The 13,346-nt window shown below is 37.4% G+C and overlaps 1 protein-coding gene and 1 non-coding gene across 2 annotated transcripts in view; both read right to left on the reverse strand.

The window, feature by feature from the left end:
* The window catches only part of LOC123672938 (zwei Ig domain protein zig-8-like), a 309,256-nt gene that overhangs the window by 74,907 nt on the left and 221,003 nt on the right, over positions 1-13,346 (reverse strand). The gene's annotated exons all lie outside the window — the stretch shown is intronic.
* Trnat-ugu lies at positions 8,633-8,705 on the reverse strand. The gene has a single exon. It is a non-coding gene; the product is annotated as a tRNA-Thr (tRNA).

Consider the following 13,346-nt stretch of genomic DNA (forward strand, 5'->3'; position numbering starts at 1 on the left):
AAAGTTCAGAGGCTACTCACAAGAAGATATAACGATCAGGAAATGAATAGGCTAGATTTGGAATTCTGCTTCTCTGATACATCTATTATTTTCTTGAAGAATGATATTTACAACGGGTGTTTTTTTCGAGGTATATAACTTTAAGTTGTCATTACTGTTCGAAATGGCGACCGATTTAACAGCTATCAAGTGATTTATTCCCAGTTGGGTTTGGCAATTCATCATGAATAGATTTTATTTCGAAAATAATGGTTCTGTGCGGAATACGTATCGCGCACTACGTCCATTTTATTTTGTTCAGCGATGAAGCGCACTTCTGGTTGAATGGCTACGTCAACAAACAAAACTGCCGCATTTGGAGTGAAGCTAATCCTCAAGTGTATGTCGAAACACCGTTACATCCAGAAAAACTGACTGTTTGGTGCGCTTTATGGGCTGGTGGAATCATTGGTCCATACTTCTTCAAAATCGATGATGGCCAGAACGTTACAGTCAATGGTGATCGGTATAGAGCCATGATTACTAACTTTTCATTCATGAATTGAACAACCATGATGTCTAGGAGCTGTGGTTCCAACAAGACAGCGCAACATGTTACACAGCTCGTGCCACAATCGATTTATTGAAAGACACGTTTAGTGACCGCCTATTTTCACGTTTTGGACCTGTGAATTGGCCTCAAAGAACTTGTGATTTAACACCGCTAGACTACTTTCTGTGGGGCTATGTAAAGTCATTGGTCTATGCGGATAAGCCACAAACCCCTGACCATTTGGAAGACAACATTCACCGTGTTATTGCCGATATATGGCCTCAAATTTTGAATAGTCATCGAAAATTGGACGGCCAGATTGGACTGCCTCCGAGCCAGCCGTGGCAGTCATATGCCAGAAATCATATTCGAAATGTAATGCCACAAGATTATCTTGCGGATAAATAAAATTCATGTCAATCGAATAATCCATAGTTTTTTTATTGCAATTTAAAGTTCTATAGCTTTAAAAAAAAACACCCTTTATATGATGCACAGCTAAACGTTTCTATCAGAATGATCTGTGGAACTATTAGATCTGCACCTTCACATTGGTTAAAAGTTCTATCACATATAACTCCTTTCTAGTTCTCTTCTTTTTTGTTTTCAGATTCAATTATGAAGTCTTCAACCGTTGGTGAAGAGAAGAGATGAAGTGAAAGCCCTTCATTAAGAACATGTAAGCTTATTTTGTGAACAAATACACAAATCACTGCACCTATGCTGGGAGATAGAGTTTTCGCTGAGATTTTTATATGTGCTCTCATACGTTGTCATCATACGGTGAAATGTATGTGCCCCGTTCACATTACCTCTGCTTATACTGAGACCAATTGAAGGCATTCGAATATGAAGTACAAAAATCAGTAAGGCTCACTATTTCATTTTTATTCTTGAATTATGTAAAAAAAAATACTATTCTATTAATATCTCTATTCAATATACTTATAGATTTTAATAGTCCGGACACCATATCATATGTGGGTTTTGAAAACTTCAAGTATGTCCAAATAAAAGTGTATACGAGTTTATAGCTGGGTATGTTTATCAAATTCCGAGATCAGTACCAACCTCCTTTTATTAAGATGACTATAAACTCACACCTCAACGACTAAACGAACCCCAAAACAAACATAAAAGATCAGCGAGAACAATTCGACAATTGAGTAAATTCTACGCATATCTCCCATCAATTCATCCCAAATTAGAAGAGCAGCTGCAGAAGAACACCCTTCATCTCGTCCGTAATGAACTTCGGCCTCGAACATTCCAGGAATTCGTTAAGCCCTCCTCGATCGTGAGTGGAGTACCTTATTCCAGACGTTGGAAAAAGGCCCGATCACTCCATCAGCGGTCTTTTCCACGTTTGGACCGTAATGCGGAAATCCAATTACAATTAAAAGCAATCAGTCGGCATTCACACCTTTCTTGAGCGCTTCGCAGCATGTTTGCACGTTCGAGTTCTTTTCTGGATCCGGCTGGGCTTTCACGCAGCCACTGCGATGCTGGAGAGGTCTGTAAAAAGGACGTTGAGCGATTTTTTGCCTCTTAGTGTAGGATTTTTGCCGTAGGGAGTTTTCCGTTTGAGTTCTGTGTGGAGCTGTTTGAGTAGGAGTGGGTTGGAATGGATGAAGGTGAAGTAGTAGTTTTGTGTTAGGAGTAGTGAAGCCCTATGCAAAACTGGTCCTTTGCTTCACTTTATTATTTTTAGGCTGAAGATTATTCAAGAGAGAGATGACGGCATTCATAAAGAAAACATTGAAATTTTACACCATGGTTTATTATTTCTTCGTATCTCGAGGAGGAATATTCAAGTCATTTAAAGAGAGAAAGCATAAAACAATTTACAGGCACTTTATAATAATAATAATAATAGTTTATTGTGACATAAACTTTGTTCAGTAGAATCAATTCGTTGTTGTATAATTCAATCTTGTTGTTTTTCAAAAACGTAGAACAACATGAATTAACACATTATGCAATAAATGACTAAAAAACTACTCAGTTCAGGTCAGTACCTTTTTCATTATGAGTTAGGTTGTCCATTCACAAAAACTTATGAGTTGGTAATGTTCTTCTCACTCCATTGAAAGTGTAAATATCTAGAGGTTGGTTTTGTGTTCTACACAAAATTATATTGAGGAATTTTTCCATCTCCTCAGAAAAGGAAATGCGGAAATGTTGTTCAACACTTTCCTGAATAGATCAGCTACTGTGCTACTATCTTCAATAATCTAGATATTAAATAAAACAACGATATGCACTATTCGATTAACATGAATTTTATTTATCCGCAAGATAATCTTGTGGCATTACTTTTTAAATATGATTTCTGGCATATGACCGCCACAGCTGGCTCGGATGTAGTCCAATCTGGACGTCCAATTTACGATGACATTTTCCAAGGTTTGTGGCCGTATATCGGCAATAACGCGGCGAATGTTGTCTTCCAAATGGTCAAGGGGTTGTGGTTTATCCGATTAGATCAATGACACGTCATAGCCCCACAGAAAGTAGTCTAGCGGTGTTAAATCAAAAGATCTTGGAGGCCAATTCACAGGTCCAAAACGTGAAATTAGTCGGTCACCAAACGTGTCTTTCAATAAATTGATTGTGGCACGAGCTATGTGACATGTTGCGCCATCTTGTTGGAACCACAGCTCCTGGACATCATGGTGGTTCAATTCAGGAATAAAAAAGTTAGTATTCATGGCTCTTTACCGATCACCATTGACTGTAACGTTCTGGCAATCATCGTTTTTGAAGAAGTACGGACCAATGATTCCACCAGCCCATAAAGCGCACCAAACAGTCAGTTTTTCTGAATGTAACGGTGTTTCGACATACACTTGGGGATTAGCTTCACTCCAAATGCGGCAGTTTTGTTTGTTGACGTAGCCATTCAACCAGAAGTGCGCTTCATCGCTAAACAAAATGAAATGGACGTAGTGCGCGATACGTATTCCGCACAGAACCATTATTTTCGAAATAAAAATGCACTATTTGCAAGCGTTGTTCAGGCGTGAGTCTATTCATGATGAATTGCCAAACCAAACTGAGAATAAATCACTCGACAGCTGTCAAATCGGTCGCCATTTTGAACAAAAATGGCAACTTAAAGTTATATAGCTCGAAAAAAACACCAGTTATAAAAGTGATTTTTAAGAAATTTAATACAAAATAGCGGTGACAACTTTTTTAGGGCATGATCCTTGTTCTAATTAAGATCATTGGCGTAACTAGAGTTGACTGATGGAGGGGTTAAGCCCACTTTCAAAAAGCAAAAATCCTTCAATGGTTTATATTTTTTTTTTCAAATTGTTACTTAAAATTTTTTTCGTTCCCTCTAATCAATGAGGGGATTTTTGTTCCCAATAACCCCCTCTCGTTATGCCTATGTTCAAGATAGAGTGAATTATAATAGGCGAATGAATCAACATTGAACACACTCATCGAAAACTTCCCATCGAAATCCAATTATTTTCCCATTTAATAAAAAAGTCAACACAATTTCCCGACCAAAAATAGTTCATAAAATCGACAAGAGTGAATGCCTGCAAAAACGGCGTCGAACAATAGAAAACACCCTCCAAAAGCTGCAAATAAAATGAAAAATGCCGAAATTGAATTCGAAAACAACAGCTTTATGTATTTTACGTCAATTATATACAATTGGACCGGGCATAAAGCATCGTCGATCTGAAACTCGCCTAATGAATGGTGGAAACATTCGTCTATTAATTTAACAGTCACTGTTATTTGGGAATCGGATTACGCCCTTTTGATACCGGAACCAACGCTTTGGCGATACTTCCTGTGCGAAAATTTACCTGCGTATTTCATAATTTGGGAGAGGGTAGAGAGACGAAATTTCGTTTAATTATCAGTAAATGACCTTCCTGTAGAAGGCTACGATTCATTCTGTTAATATAACTTTATTTTAAACCAAGTTGGAATTGGGGCGAAAAATATGCTTTTACCTTTTATTTGAAACCTACAAAAACCTAAAAGAACATTGTTTTGAAATGACGGGGTTCTTATATGGGTTGAAACCTATCAGACTCTTGAGGAAGATCAAAACAAAAAAATTGTCAACTTCAAACAATATTAGGCCAATTGAAAAGTCCCCGGTCTGATGCATAGATGGCAAATCCATAAGATTTTCAGTAAGTACCAATCTTCAAACGATACGTGTCAAAATTTGACAGCAGTCCGTCTATTACTTTGTGAGATATTGCGTTGTGAGTGGAGCTACTTTTGTTATTTGAAAAAAGATGGAAAAAAAAATTTCGTGTGCTCATAAAATATTGCTTTTTGAAGGGAAAAAATACAGTTGAAGCAAAATCTTGGCAAAATGGTATCGAAAAGTTGAAAGATCGCTATAAAAGCTGTATCGCCTTCGAAGGCAACTATGTTGAATTTTAAAATCGAATTTTGCCAAGAAAAATGTGTTTCACTATGCCCGACCAGGGAATTTGCAATAGGCCTGTTAGCTAACTCCACAAGTCCCAATAAGATTGCCTACCGTTTTAGGAAATCTGTGCTGAAGAAAAGAAAGAGGAATGATTTTTATATTCTAATAAAATCAATCAAGCTCTCTCACATCAAAAACAGTTATTAAGACTATTATCGCAAGAAAGAGAAAGGTAGGTACCTACTGTGATTATTTGTGTTAGAATCTACCAGAAGCTTGTAACGTCGAGGTTTCAAATATACCGGCTTCAATCTTGCAACCCCTAATAACTTAGACTTCATTCCGACAATTCAACAGCAATAACATCATGGCAATTATGCCCAAAGCTGTATGTCTTGGTTGGTATTAACTCTTCGTGGTTTGGTTCGATGAATTAATCAATTCAATGGCCACCACAATAAGGGCATTAGAATTTGCAGTGGTGTAATGTCAGATTATGAGATGGAGGAGATTTAATGGATATTATAGAATGAGTAGGGGTTAATATAGCAATGTGGAACTGACTGGAAGCGCAATTAATATTAGTTAGAGGTATTGGAATGTCATGACGGTGTGTTTTGTATTGAATTAACATCTAATTCTCGCAAATTTCTTCATCAAAGTACTTGATTTTCAGTGAATTCATCACGCCATTTGTGTATCAAATTTGCAGGTATTCCAAAATGACAAATCATAGAAAATTGCAACAATTTTGAAATTCAAATACATATACCCAAACATTAAAACAATGCAGAACCGTGCCTCTACTATCTTAACCTTTCACGATCAAGTTCAATATCAATATCCACCAAAAAAAAAAAAATAGAAAAATATTATTCTAATCTGAAAATATTAATTTCTCTATTCCAGTATCGTAATGAGTCCATTACAGTTCTAAAAGCAGTGCTGTAATGAACTCGTTACAGCATCGTTTTCAGTTATATTCTTCGTTTTGTGGTTCTCTATACTGACTTCCAATCCCATCAAATTTCAACAAACGTCAATAATTTTCAATAAAATATAATTTGGAGAGAGTGCAATGATTAGCAACATTATTCGCAATATCTACTTCATCTGGTGGTGTTAAATCGATTTCGTTAGACATAATTCAGGAATTTAATGCTTATTTGTGAATTATTTCAAAATTCGAAACGTATCTGTCAATTTTCGTAACAGTCACATCAACTGCCAAGATACAATACAAAAGTCACTAGGATATGTATAATCTGAATTTTCCATTGAATTTCGACAATATTCCACAAAACTTGACTGATATAGAAAAAATATCGTCTAATACTCGTTGCAGAAGGCAATTCCAATACTTATGCTTTCGAAATTCGCAGTCGTGTTGGAATAGGAGCTCATTCTGGGACTTGTTTTAGAATATACCTAAAAAGGCAAATTAATGTCCAGGATAGACCATTGGTCATTGCCTGACATATGGCTTATTTTTTTGATCGATTTTTTACATATAAACATTTTTTTGGGACACTTTGTATAATATTCTTATTGAAACATGGATGAAATATCGACAGACTGCTACCAATTATCAAATATCGCAATTCCTTTCGACCATTGTTTCATCCAATAGAAATTCATTATTCCCAATTAGGAATTCCCATTAATCAAAACAGGAATCCGTACAGTTTTCGCTGAAATAAATCAGTGATCTGTAAAAATTGCCGAACCGAAACGTATTTCAGTCGATATTTATGTCTGAATTAATTTTATATAGACTAATTCCAATTGGCCAACGATTTGATTTTGAGGCTCGGCCAAACAGTGCTCGAGTTGAATTGCCATCAATTCGAACTTGAATAGCTTTTATGGAGCAGAAACATGTTGTGGCCGTTTACCCCATTCTGTATGTTTCAGTAGGATTTTCCGTCCATTTTTCAATTAGCCGGCTATTTATGAAAGAAAAATTTCAACATGCCAATTGAAAAGGCCCTCTTCCAACTTTTCCATATCTTTTTTGTTGTACGAATTGTCTTTCGATTCAAAATAGGCCTCAGTTTTGGCGATCACTTCTTCATTGGCGCTAAATTTCTATCAAGCGAGCATTCTCTTGGAGTCTGAGAACAGGAAAAAGTCACTAGGGGCCAGATCTGGCGAGAACAGTGGATGCAGAAGCAATTCGAAGCCCAATTCATGCAATTTTGCCATTGTTTTCATTGATTTGTGACACTTCGTGTTGTCTTGATGAAACAGCACCTTTTTTTTCTTCAAATGGGGCCATATTTCAATGATAATACGCTATATAATAATCGCTGTTGATGGTCTGGCCCTTTTGGTGGTAATCAATGAATATTACACCTTGTGCATCCCAGAATACTGATGCGAGGAAATTGCAAGCTGACTGTTGTGTTTTTCCTCACTTAGGATTCGGTTCATCGTGTGCAGTCCACTCAGCTGACTGTCGATTGGACTCCGGAGTGAAATGATGGAGCCATGTTTCATCCATTATTACATATCTGTGCAAAAATTCAGGTTTATTGCACTCAACAGCTCAGAATCATTAACACGTTGTTGCTTTTGATCGATTGTGGGCTCGCGCGGCACCCATTCTGCACACAGCTTTCTCATGTACAAATATACGTGTATGATATGATGTACACGCTCAGATGATATCTTCATAATGTCTGGTATCTCGATCAACTTCACTTTATGGTCATTCAAAATTATTTTATGAACTTTTTTGATTTTTCCGTCGGTGACAGCCTCTTTTAGGCGTCCACTGTGTTCCCGACATTAAAGCTTGGCATACCAATCAGTGATGGTTGATTTTCCTGGTGCAGACCCCAGAAATTCTTCATCAAGCCAAGATTTTGTTTCAACTGTATTATTTTCCATTCAAAAACGCATTATTTTATCAGAACACGAAATTCTTTTTTTTTTCATCTTTTGTCAAATAACAGAAGTAGCTACAGTCACAAGTTGATGGTCGGACTGCTGTCAAATTTTGACACGTATCGTTTGAAGGTTGATACTAAGTTTAGTATTGCGGCAATGTATCAGAATAAGTTTAATTTTAGCCATTGAAACTCCTAAATTCAACCTTAATCTAATCTGACGCCTTGACTGAATATTCGCATACACTTAATTTGAGAGGCACCTCGACAAGAGAAAAATATGGAAAGAAACAAGATGCATTAACTTCTCAAACGAGATCCATGTTGAATCGAATAACGAAAACTCTCCGAATCCCAACAATTCATCATCAGGATCATTCTCTCCCTACCATTCATTTAATAAAAGTATTATTTCATCCAACGTGTTCCATATGTCGTTAATCCAGTAACTTCATATGCATACTATATTGCATGTTGATTTATACGTCGATGGAAAATAAATACGGAGCTATCCAAACGATTTGGGATTACCGTCGTGTTCAAATAAATCGATTGTATATTCATAAGCTGATTTTGTTCACGCATATTATTTATTTTCGGAATTGACGTTCGTTTTCGATACGCCTCTTTGTTATTCCAATGTTGGAATTGGAAAACTGGTCATTATCCGACTCTTCATGTGTGATATTTTCTAATAGAAGCATTGGGTTCACTCAGTGACATCTGAAGCTTTATATACAAATATGAAATTAATTTAAATGCATGTAGACAATTTTTCAATTCTGGAAAAAGTACCTCCTCGAGCGGGACTCGAACCCGCAACCTTCAAATAACAAGTCCGACGCTCTCACCACTAAGCCATCGAGAAAGCTGAATGATTCTTCGCACTCCGTACTTTTTTCATAATTGAAAAATAGTCTGAATGCCATAAAATTAATTTTCTATATTAACACGCAGACGTTAAAACCATTTATATACAAAATTGATGAGGGAATTGTTTCTTTTAGTTTTTACTTTATGTTAGCTTTGCATCATCCAGAATGGGACGAATGCGTTTGGTAGCCCCTAAGCTGAGTTCAATTATGTATACGACCAATATGATGTGGACTTCTGGCCTCCTAGTTTTAAACCACTTAGCTGAAACGTTAGCTGTTTTAGAATGATAAATAAGATTTGAATAGATAAGGTTACAGGATGTCTATGCTAAAATTTTAAGGTCAGTTTCTAGAGAAAAATCAATGATTTGATGTTTTGATTCAGAATGAAACTAAGGCGTATCTCCTCACTTTCCATCAGAAGACAATCAATTAGCTAAGAGATAGTCTTCGAATCATCCTGTGGAGAAGCACTCTAAGAGTTGATAATTCTAATATCCAGTTGTTCTATATGAAGTTGTCTCAGGCTATCATCTCATCTCAACCCCATTTGACCGACTTGATGGCGACTCATTGGAACGCCTATATTAGTTCCCTTATTCTGTGACTGTTCTCCTAATCTGAAGGGTACAGATTCTGTGGAGAGGAGGAAGAAACTCCTGATCAATGGTCACATAATTACAAGTCAATTCCAAAAATGCTTCTGGTCAGATTTTTTTAGGAGTGATGTAATCTTCTTAAACTATCCTAGATAGAGGAATTCATGAAAACTGGAGGGAGATAAGTAAATGGTGCAGTTATTAGAGGATAGGGGAGTAAAAAAAACTTTAGTTTGAGATGCAATATAACTTCTTGCTCATAGCAATCAGCCATTCCAATATGTTAGTTTACCTCCGTATTCCTCGCAGAAAACCTAAGAAAACGAAGTTTGTTTGGCATGGTGCGGAATGAAAATACGAGAAAAGAGATTATACTTTCAGTATCTGGCAGCAGATCGCTAGCAGTACTAGCGCTTGGTTGCCTTAAGTTCTATTGAAGCTAGACTGGGAGTGCATAATGTCACTCAACACACTCGAATAAAATGATCAGTTCAACCTAGTAGGGTTGTATGGTGACTATGGGGTCTACGCTAATGAGATAAAGATCAGCTGAAGAGAGAAAATAGGAAATTCTCTATTAGTAAATTTCTGCAGTCTCCTAGCCATCAGATGTAAATTGAGAAATGGGCACAAAATATGAAGCTTGCATCCTGGAGAATGATCATTGGATAAAGCCCAGGTTGCTCCTATCCTACTCAACAACTAGCTGGACTAACAAGGTTGTCTTACTCAATAAATCAGAACTGAGGAAATTGGTGGGTGTCTGGTGACTATTGGGTCACTTATGAGATAGAAGATCAGCTGATGAGAGAAAATGGAAAATTATCATTCTGTGCCTTTCTGCAGTCTCCTAACTGGCCTTCAGTTGATGACAATTGAGGAATGGGTACAAAGGAAGAAGTTTGCAACCTGGTGAATGATCAGTGGACAAAGTCAGGCCAGGTTGTTCCTCTCCTACTCAACTAGCTGGACAAACAAAGTTGTCTCACTTAGTGAATCAGATTTGAGCTAATTGGTGGCTATACTACAGAACATACCATTCTCCAGAACATTTGATGGCCAAAGAGGTTCCGGACGACAAAAATGCTCGTGGCTTAAAAATGTCACAGAGTGGACTGAGTTGGACACTCACGCCCTATTGGGAAAGGCTTTGAATAGGGAGGAGTTTGCTGAAATTGTCGCCCACCGTCAGTAATGAAGAAGGCACCTAAAGAAGAAGAATAATCTAATCCTACTACTTGAACAGTAATCAATAGTGAAGGACTACACTTCTCCTGATCCTGACCTGTCCGCGACCAACTATTCCACATCCCCGAACGAGAAAATCCATCCCGGTCTTAATGCGGGAAAACGGATCAAGAAACGTCAGACGGTCGGACAGCCGGAAAACGCGCGATCCACCGCCCCCTTTGATATGACGGCGAAGTCTTAATATTTGGCGAATTTCACTTGTTTTCCGCGCAAAAACCTCGGACGGTTATCCAGTCGAGAGCACGGAACGATGAGTGACTGTCTTTCTTCTTCTTCCGTTATTGGCCTCGTTTCAGAAAAACGACGCTCGGCGTTCCGATGCCATTAATTCTCGACCCTCGCGGTTCTTGCGAGGTTGCGGATAGCGTCGAACAGCGGCGGCTCGTGAGATGTTCAAGAGGCGGTTCAGCGTAAGGTGACTGAAGTGGAATTTGAAAATATTTTAAATGCGCTTTGCGCAGGTGTTATTTTGGCTTGGAAGGAATTAATCAATAATATACTCATAATTTCCAGCAGTATTTTACTGATGCAACAAGAAAATTAACTATTATTTAATAGATTTGATCGACACTTGATGATAATCCATTTTGAATAAAAAAAATAAGGAAAGAAATGACGTGAAGTTAGGAGCTTCAGGCATGGTGCTCGTTCATTCATTGCACCCTTGAAGACCAAACGGGAGTATGCAGTTCTGTAGTCTACAAAGCTGCAATTATTCATTGACATGTCAGTGCTTTCCCATTTTTTTTTTTATATTTTACATTTTACTTCAATTTTATGTGGTTCTCATGGCCAACTGAACATAAAATTTTGCATTGAATGAAATATTGTTTTCAATCTATACGCAAAATTTTGAAGGTGTCATGTCAATTAGTTTTTATTCTATATTCTGCTTGAATTTTCGATGATTCTGGCGATATAATCACTATGAAATTATGAATGAAGCCTCAAACTATTATACAACCCCTATTACAGTCTCCATTAAAATTTGTCAAAGAAATATTATGCTCAATTTAGAGATATGTTCATGAATAAATTGATTAAGGAAGGGTTTTCCAATGAGAGGTTTCATTTTGAAAAGCTCACTATGTGGCTGATATCGTTTTTCATCGTTAGTAGCCTTTCTCTTCACAATAAAATAAACATCCATTGATTTCTCTCAAAATATCCTCTTTTTTAATACGAAAATAAAACATCTCATTGAAAACCCTCTTAGATAAAAACTGACCTATCCCTGAATGAATAGGCTGTATTGTTTTATAGGGTTCACCCGGTTTCCGCATATTTTAAGCAGAAATAGAAATAATATGTAATAATAGAATTTCAATAGAGCTCAACAATATATTTGAGCAAGCAAAGTTGAATCTTTCCATAGAAGTCCCATATAAAGAAAAGTGGACCCAAAAGAGATCCATGAGGGACACCTCTCACTGTCCTAACGCAACTGAAATGAACTTATAGTGAGTGGCTCCACCAAATAACATCGACCAATCTTGGAATGAACTTTTTCTACTATCAAATTGGGTACGGCTCTTCTGTAGTCCAACATCCACCGGCCGCCACTGGCTGCAAGGGCCAATGAGCGGTCCGGATTTCCGGTGCACCAGTTTAAGAATTCCCCTTTACTGTCATTATCGCGTTTTACGCCTTTCTGGGGCTTGCCGTCTTTGGATGACGGTAACGGTGGCATTTCGACCGATAATTGGATATGGAACGCGAGGAATAGATCTGAAAAAAGTGGGGGTATGTGTGGAGGGTGTAAACCGCAGGAACGGATCAAAACCGAGGAGGAATTCCTGCTTTGAATTTAATTCTTTTAGGTAGAGAGAGGTATTTTCGGTTTCAGGTTGTGGTTACGTCTGATAGATGAGGATGTTTGAAGGCGGTTTTGCTTGAGGCTTTGATACCTTGGCTGCCATTTTGTCGTGTGACGCAATTTAATTTCGGTTGTAATTCAATTTGCATGTTGCACAACAAATGAGAGCTATTTGAGTCTTCTATAATGTTTTTTTGAGTATTCGATGCTAAAACAGTACATTGAATCATTTTGTTAAGATTTCTTTGTTTTATTTCTATGGAATTTGTAGATTAAGGGAATAAAATTTCAAATTGCTGTATTTGCAGAGGCCCTAGTAAAATTTTGGCCATAATTTTATACTGAGCATAAGCTTTCGGAATCCAGTTTCTAGGTTTTATCATTCAATTTTAGTTTATTTTGTTCACGTGCATTTTTGAGCACTCGTTCTTAAAACAGATTGTTTTACCATGTCTGTAATTTTCGATTTTGAACCTAGAATGACACCAATCGATAAAATTGTACTTACCTACTGATGACATTGAATTCGATGGTGTCAGTTTGTCCGTATCCACGATAACATTCGAAGGGAAGGACCTAGTCTCTAAAAATGTGCAGGATAGGTTGAGATTTTGTATAATTTTGTTTACCTGTTACTTTCGAAACTGAAATGACTTATTCCTAAGATCAACGAAGATTCTACAAACCTGAGCTTTCGACAACACTAAGGGCTACATCAGCAACATTTTCAGTTTGAGCGGCGCACGCCATTTCGGTTCTTCACATCACTTACTTGTCCCGACAGTTCCACTCTTACTGGTTGAGAAGGTGCTTCACGACTTAAAAGTGCTTTAGTGATATGCCCCAGTGCATTAAATTCAACAACAATATGTAACTGGATCTGATTTGCCTGCGGCATAGCTGCAGAGTAAAGTGTAGATGGCTCAGTAATTTAGCTCTATAGAGTCTAGTGGGACTGTGTGTCATGT

Source organism: Harmonia axyridis, chromosome 2, assembly GCF_914767665.1.
Source record: "Harmonia axyridis chromosome 2, icHarAxyr1.1, whole genome shotgun sequence".
NCBI classification, from domain to species: Eukaryota; Metazoa; Arthropoda; class Insecta; order Coleoptera; family Coccinellidae; genus Harmonia; species Harmonia axyridis.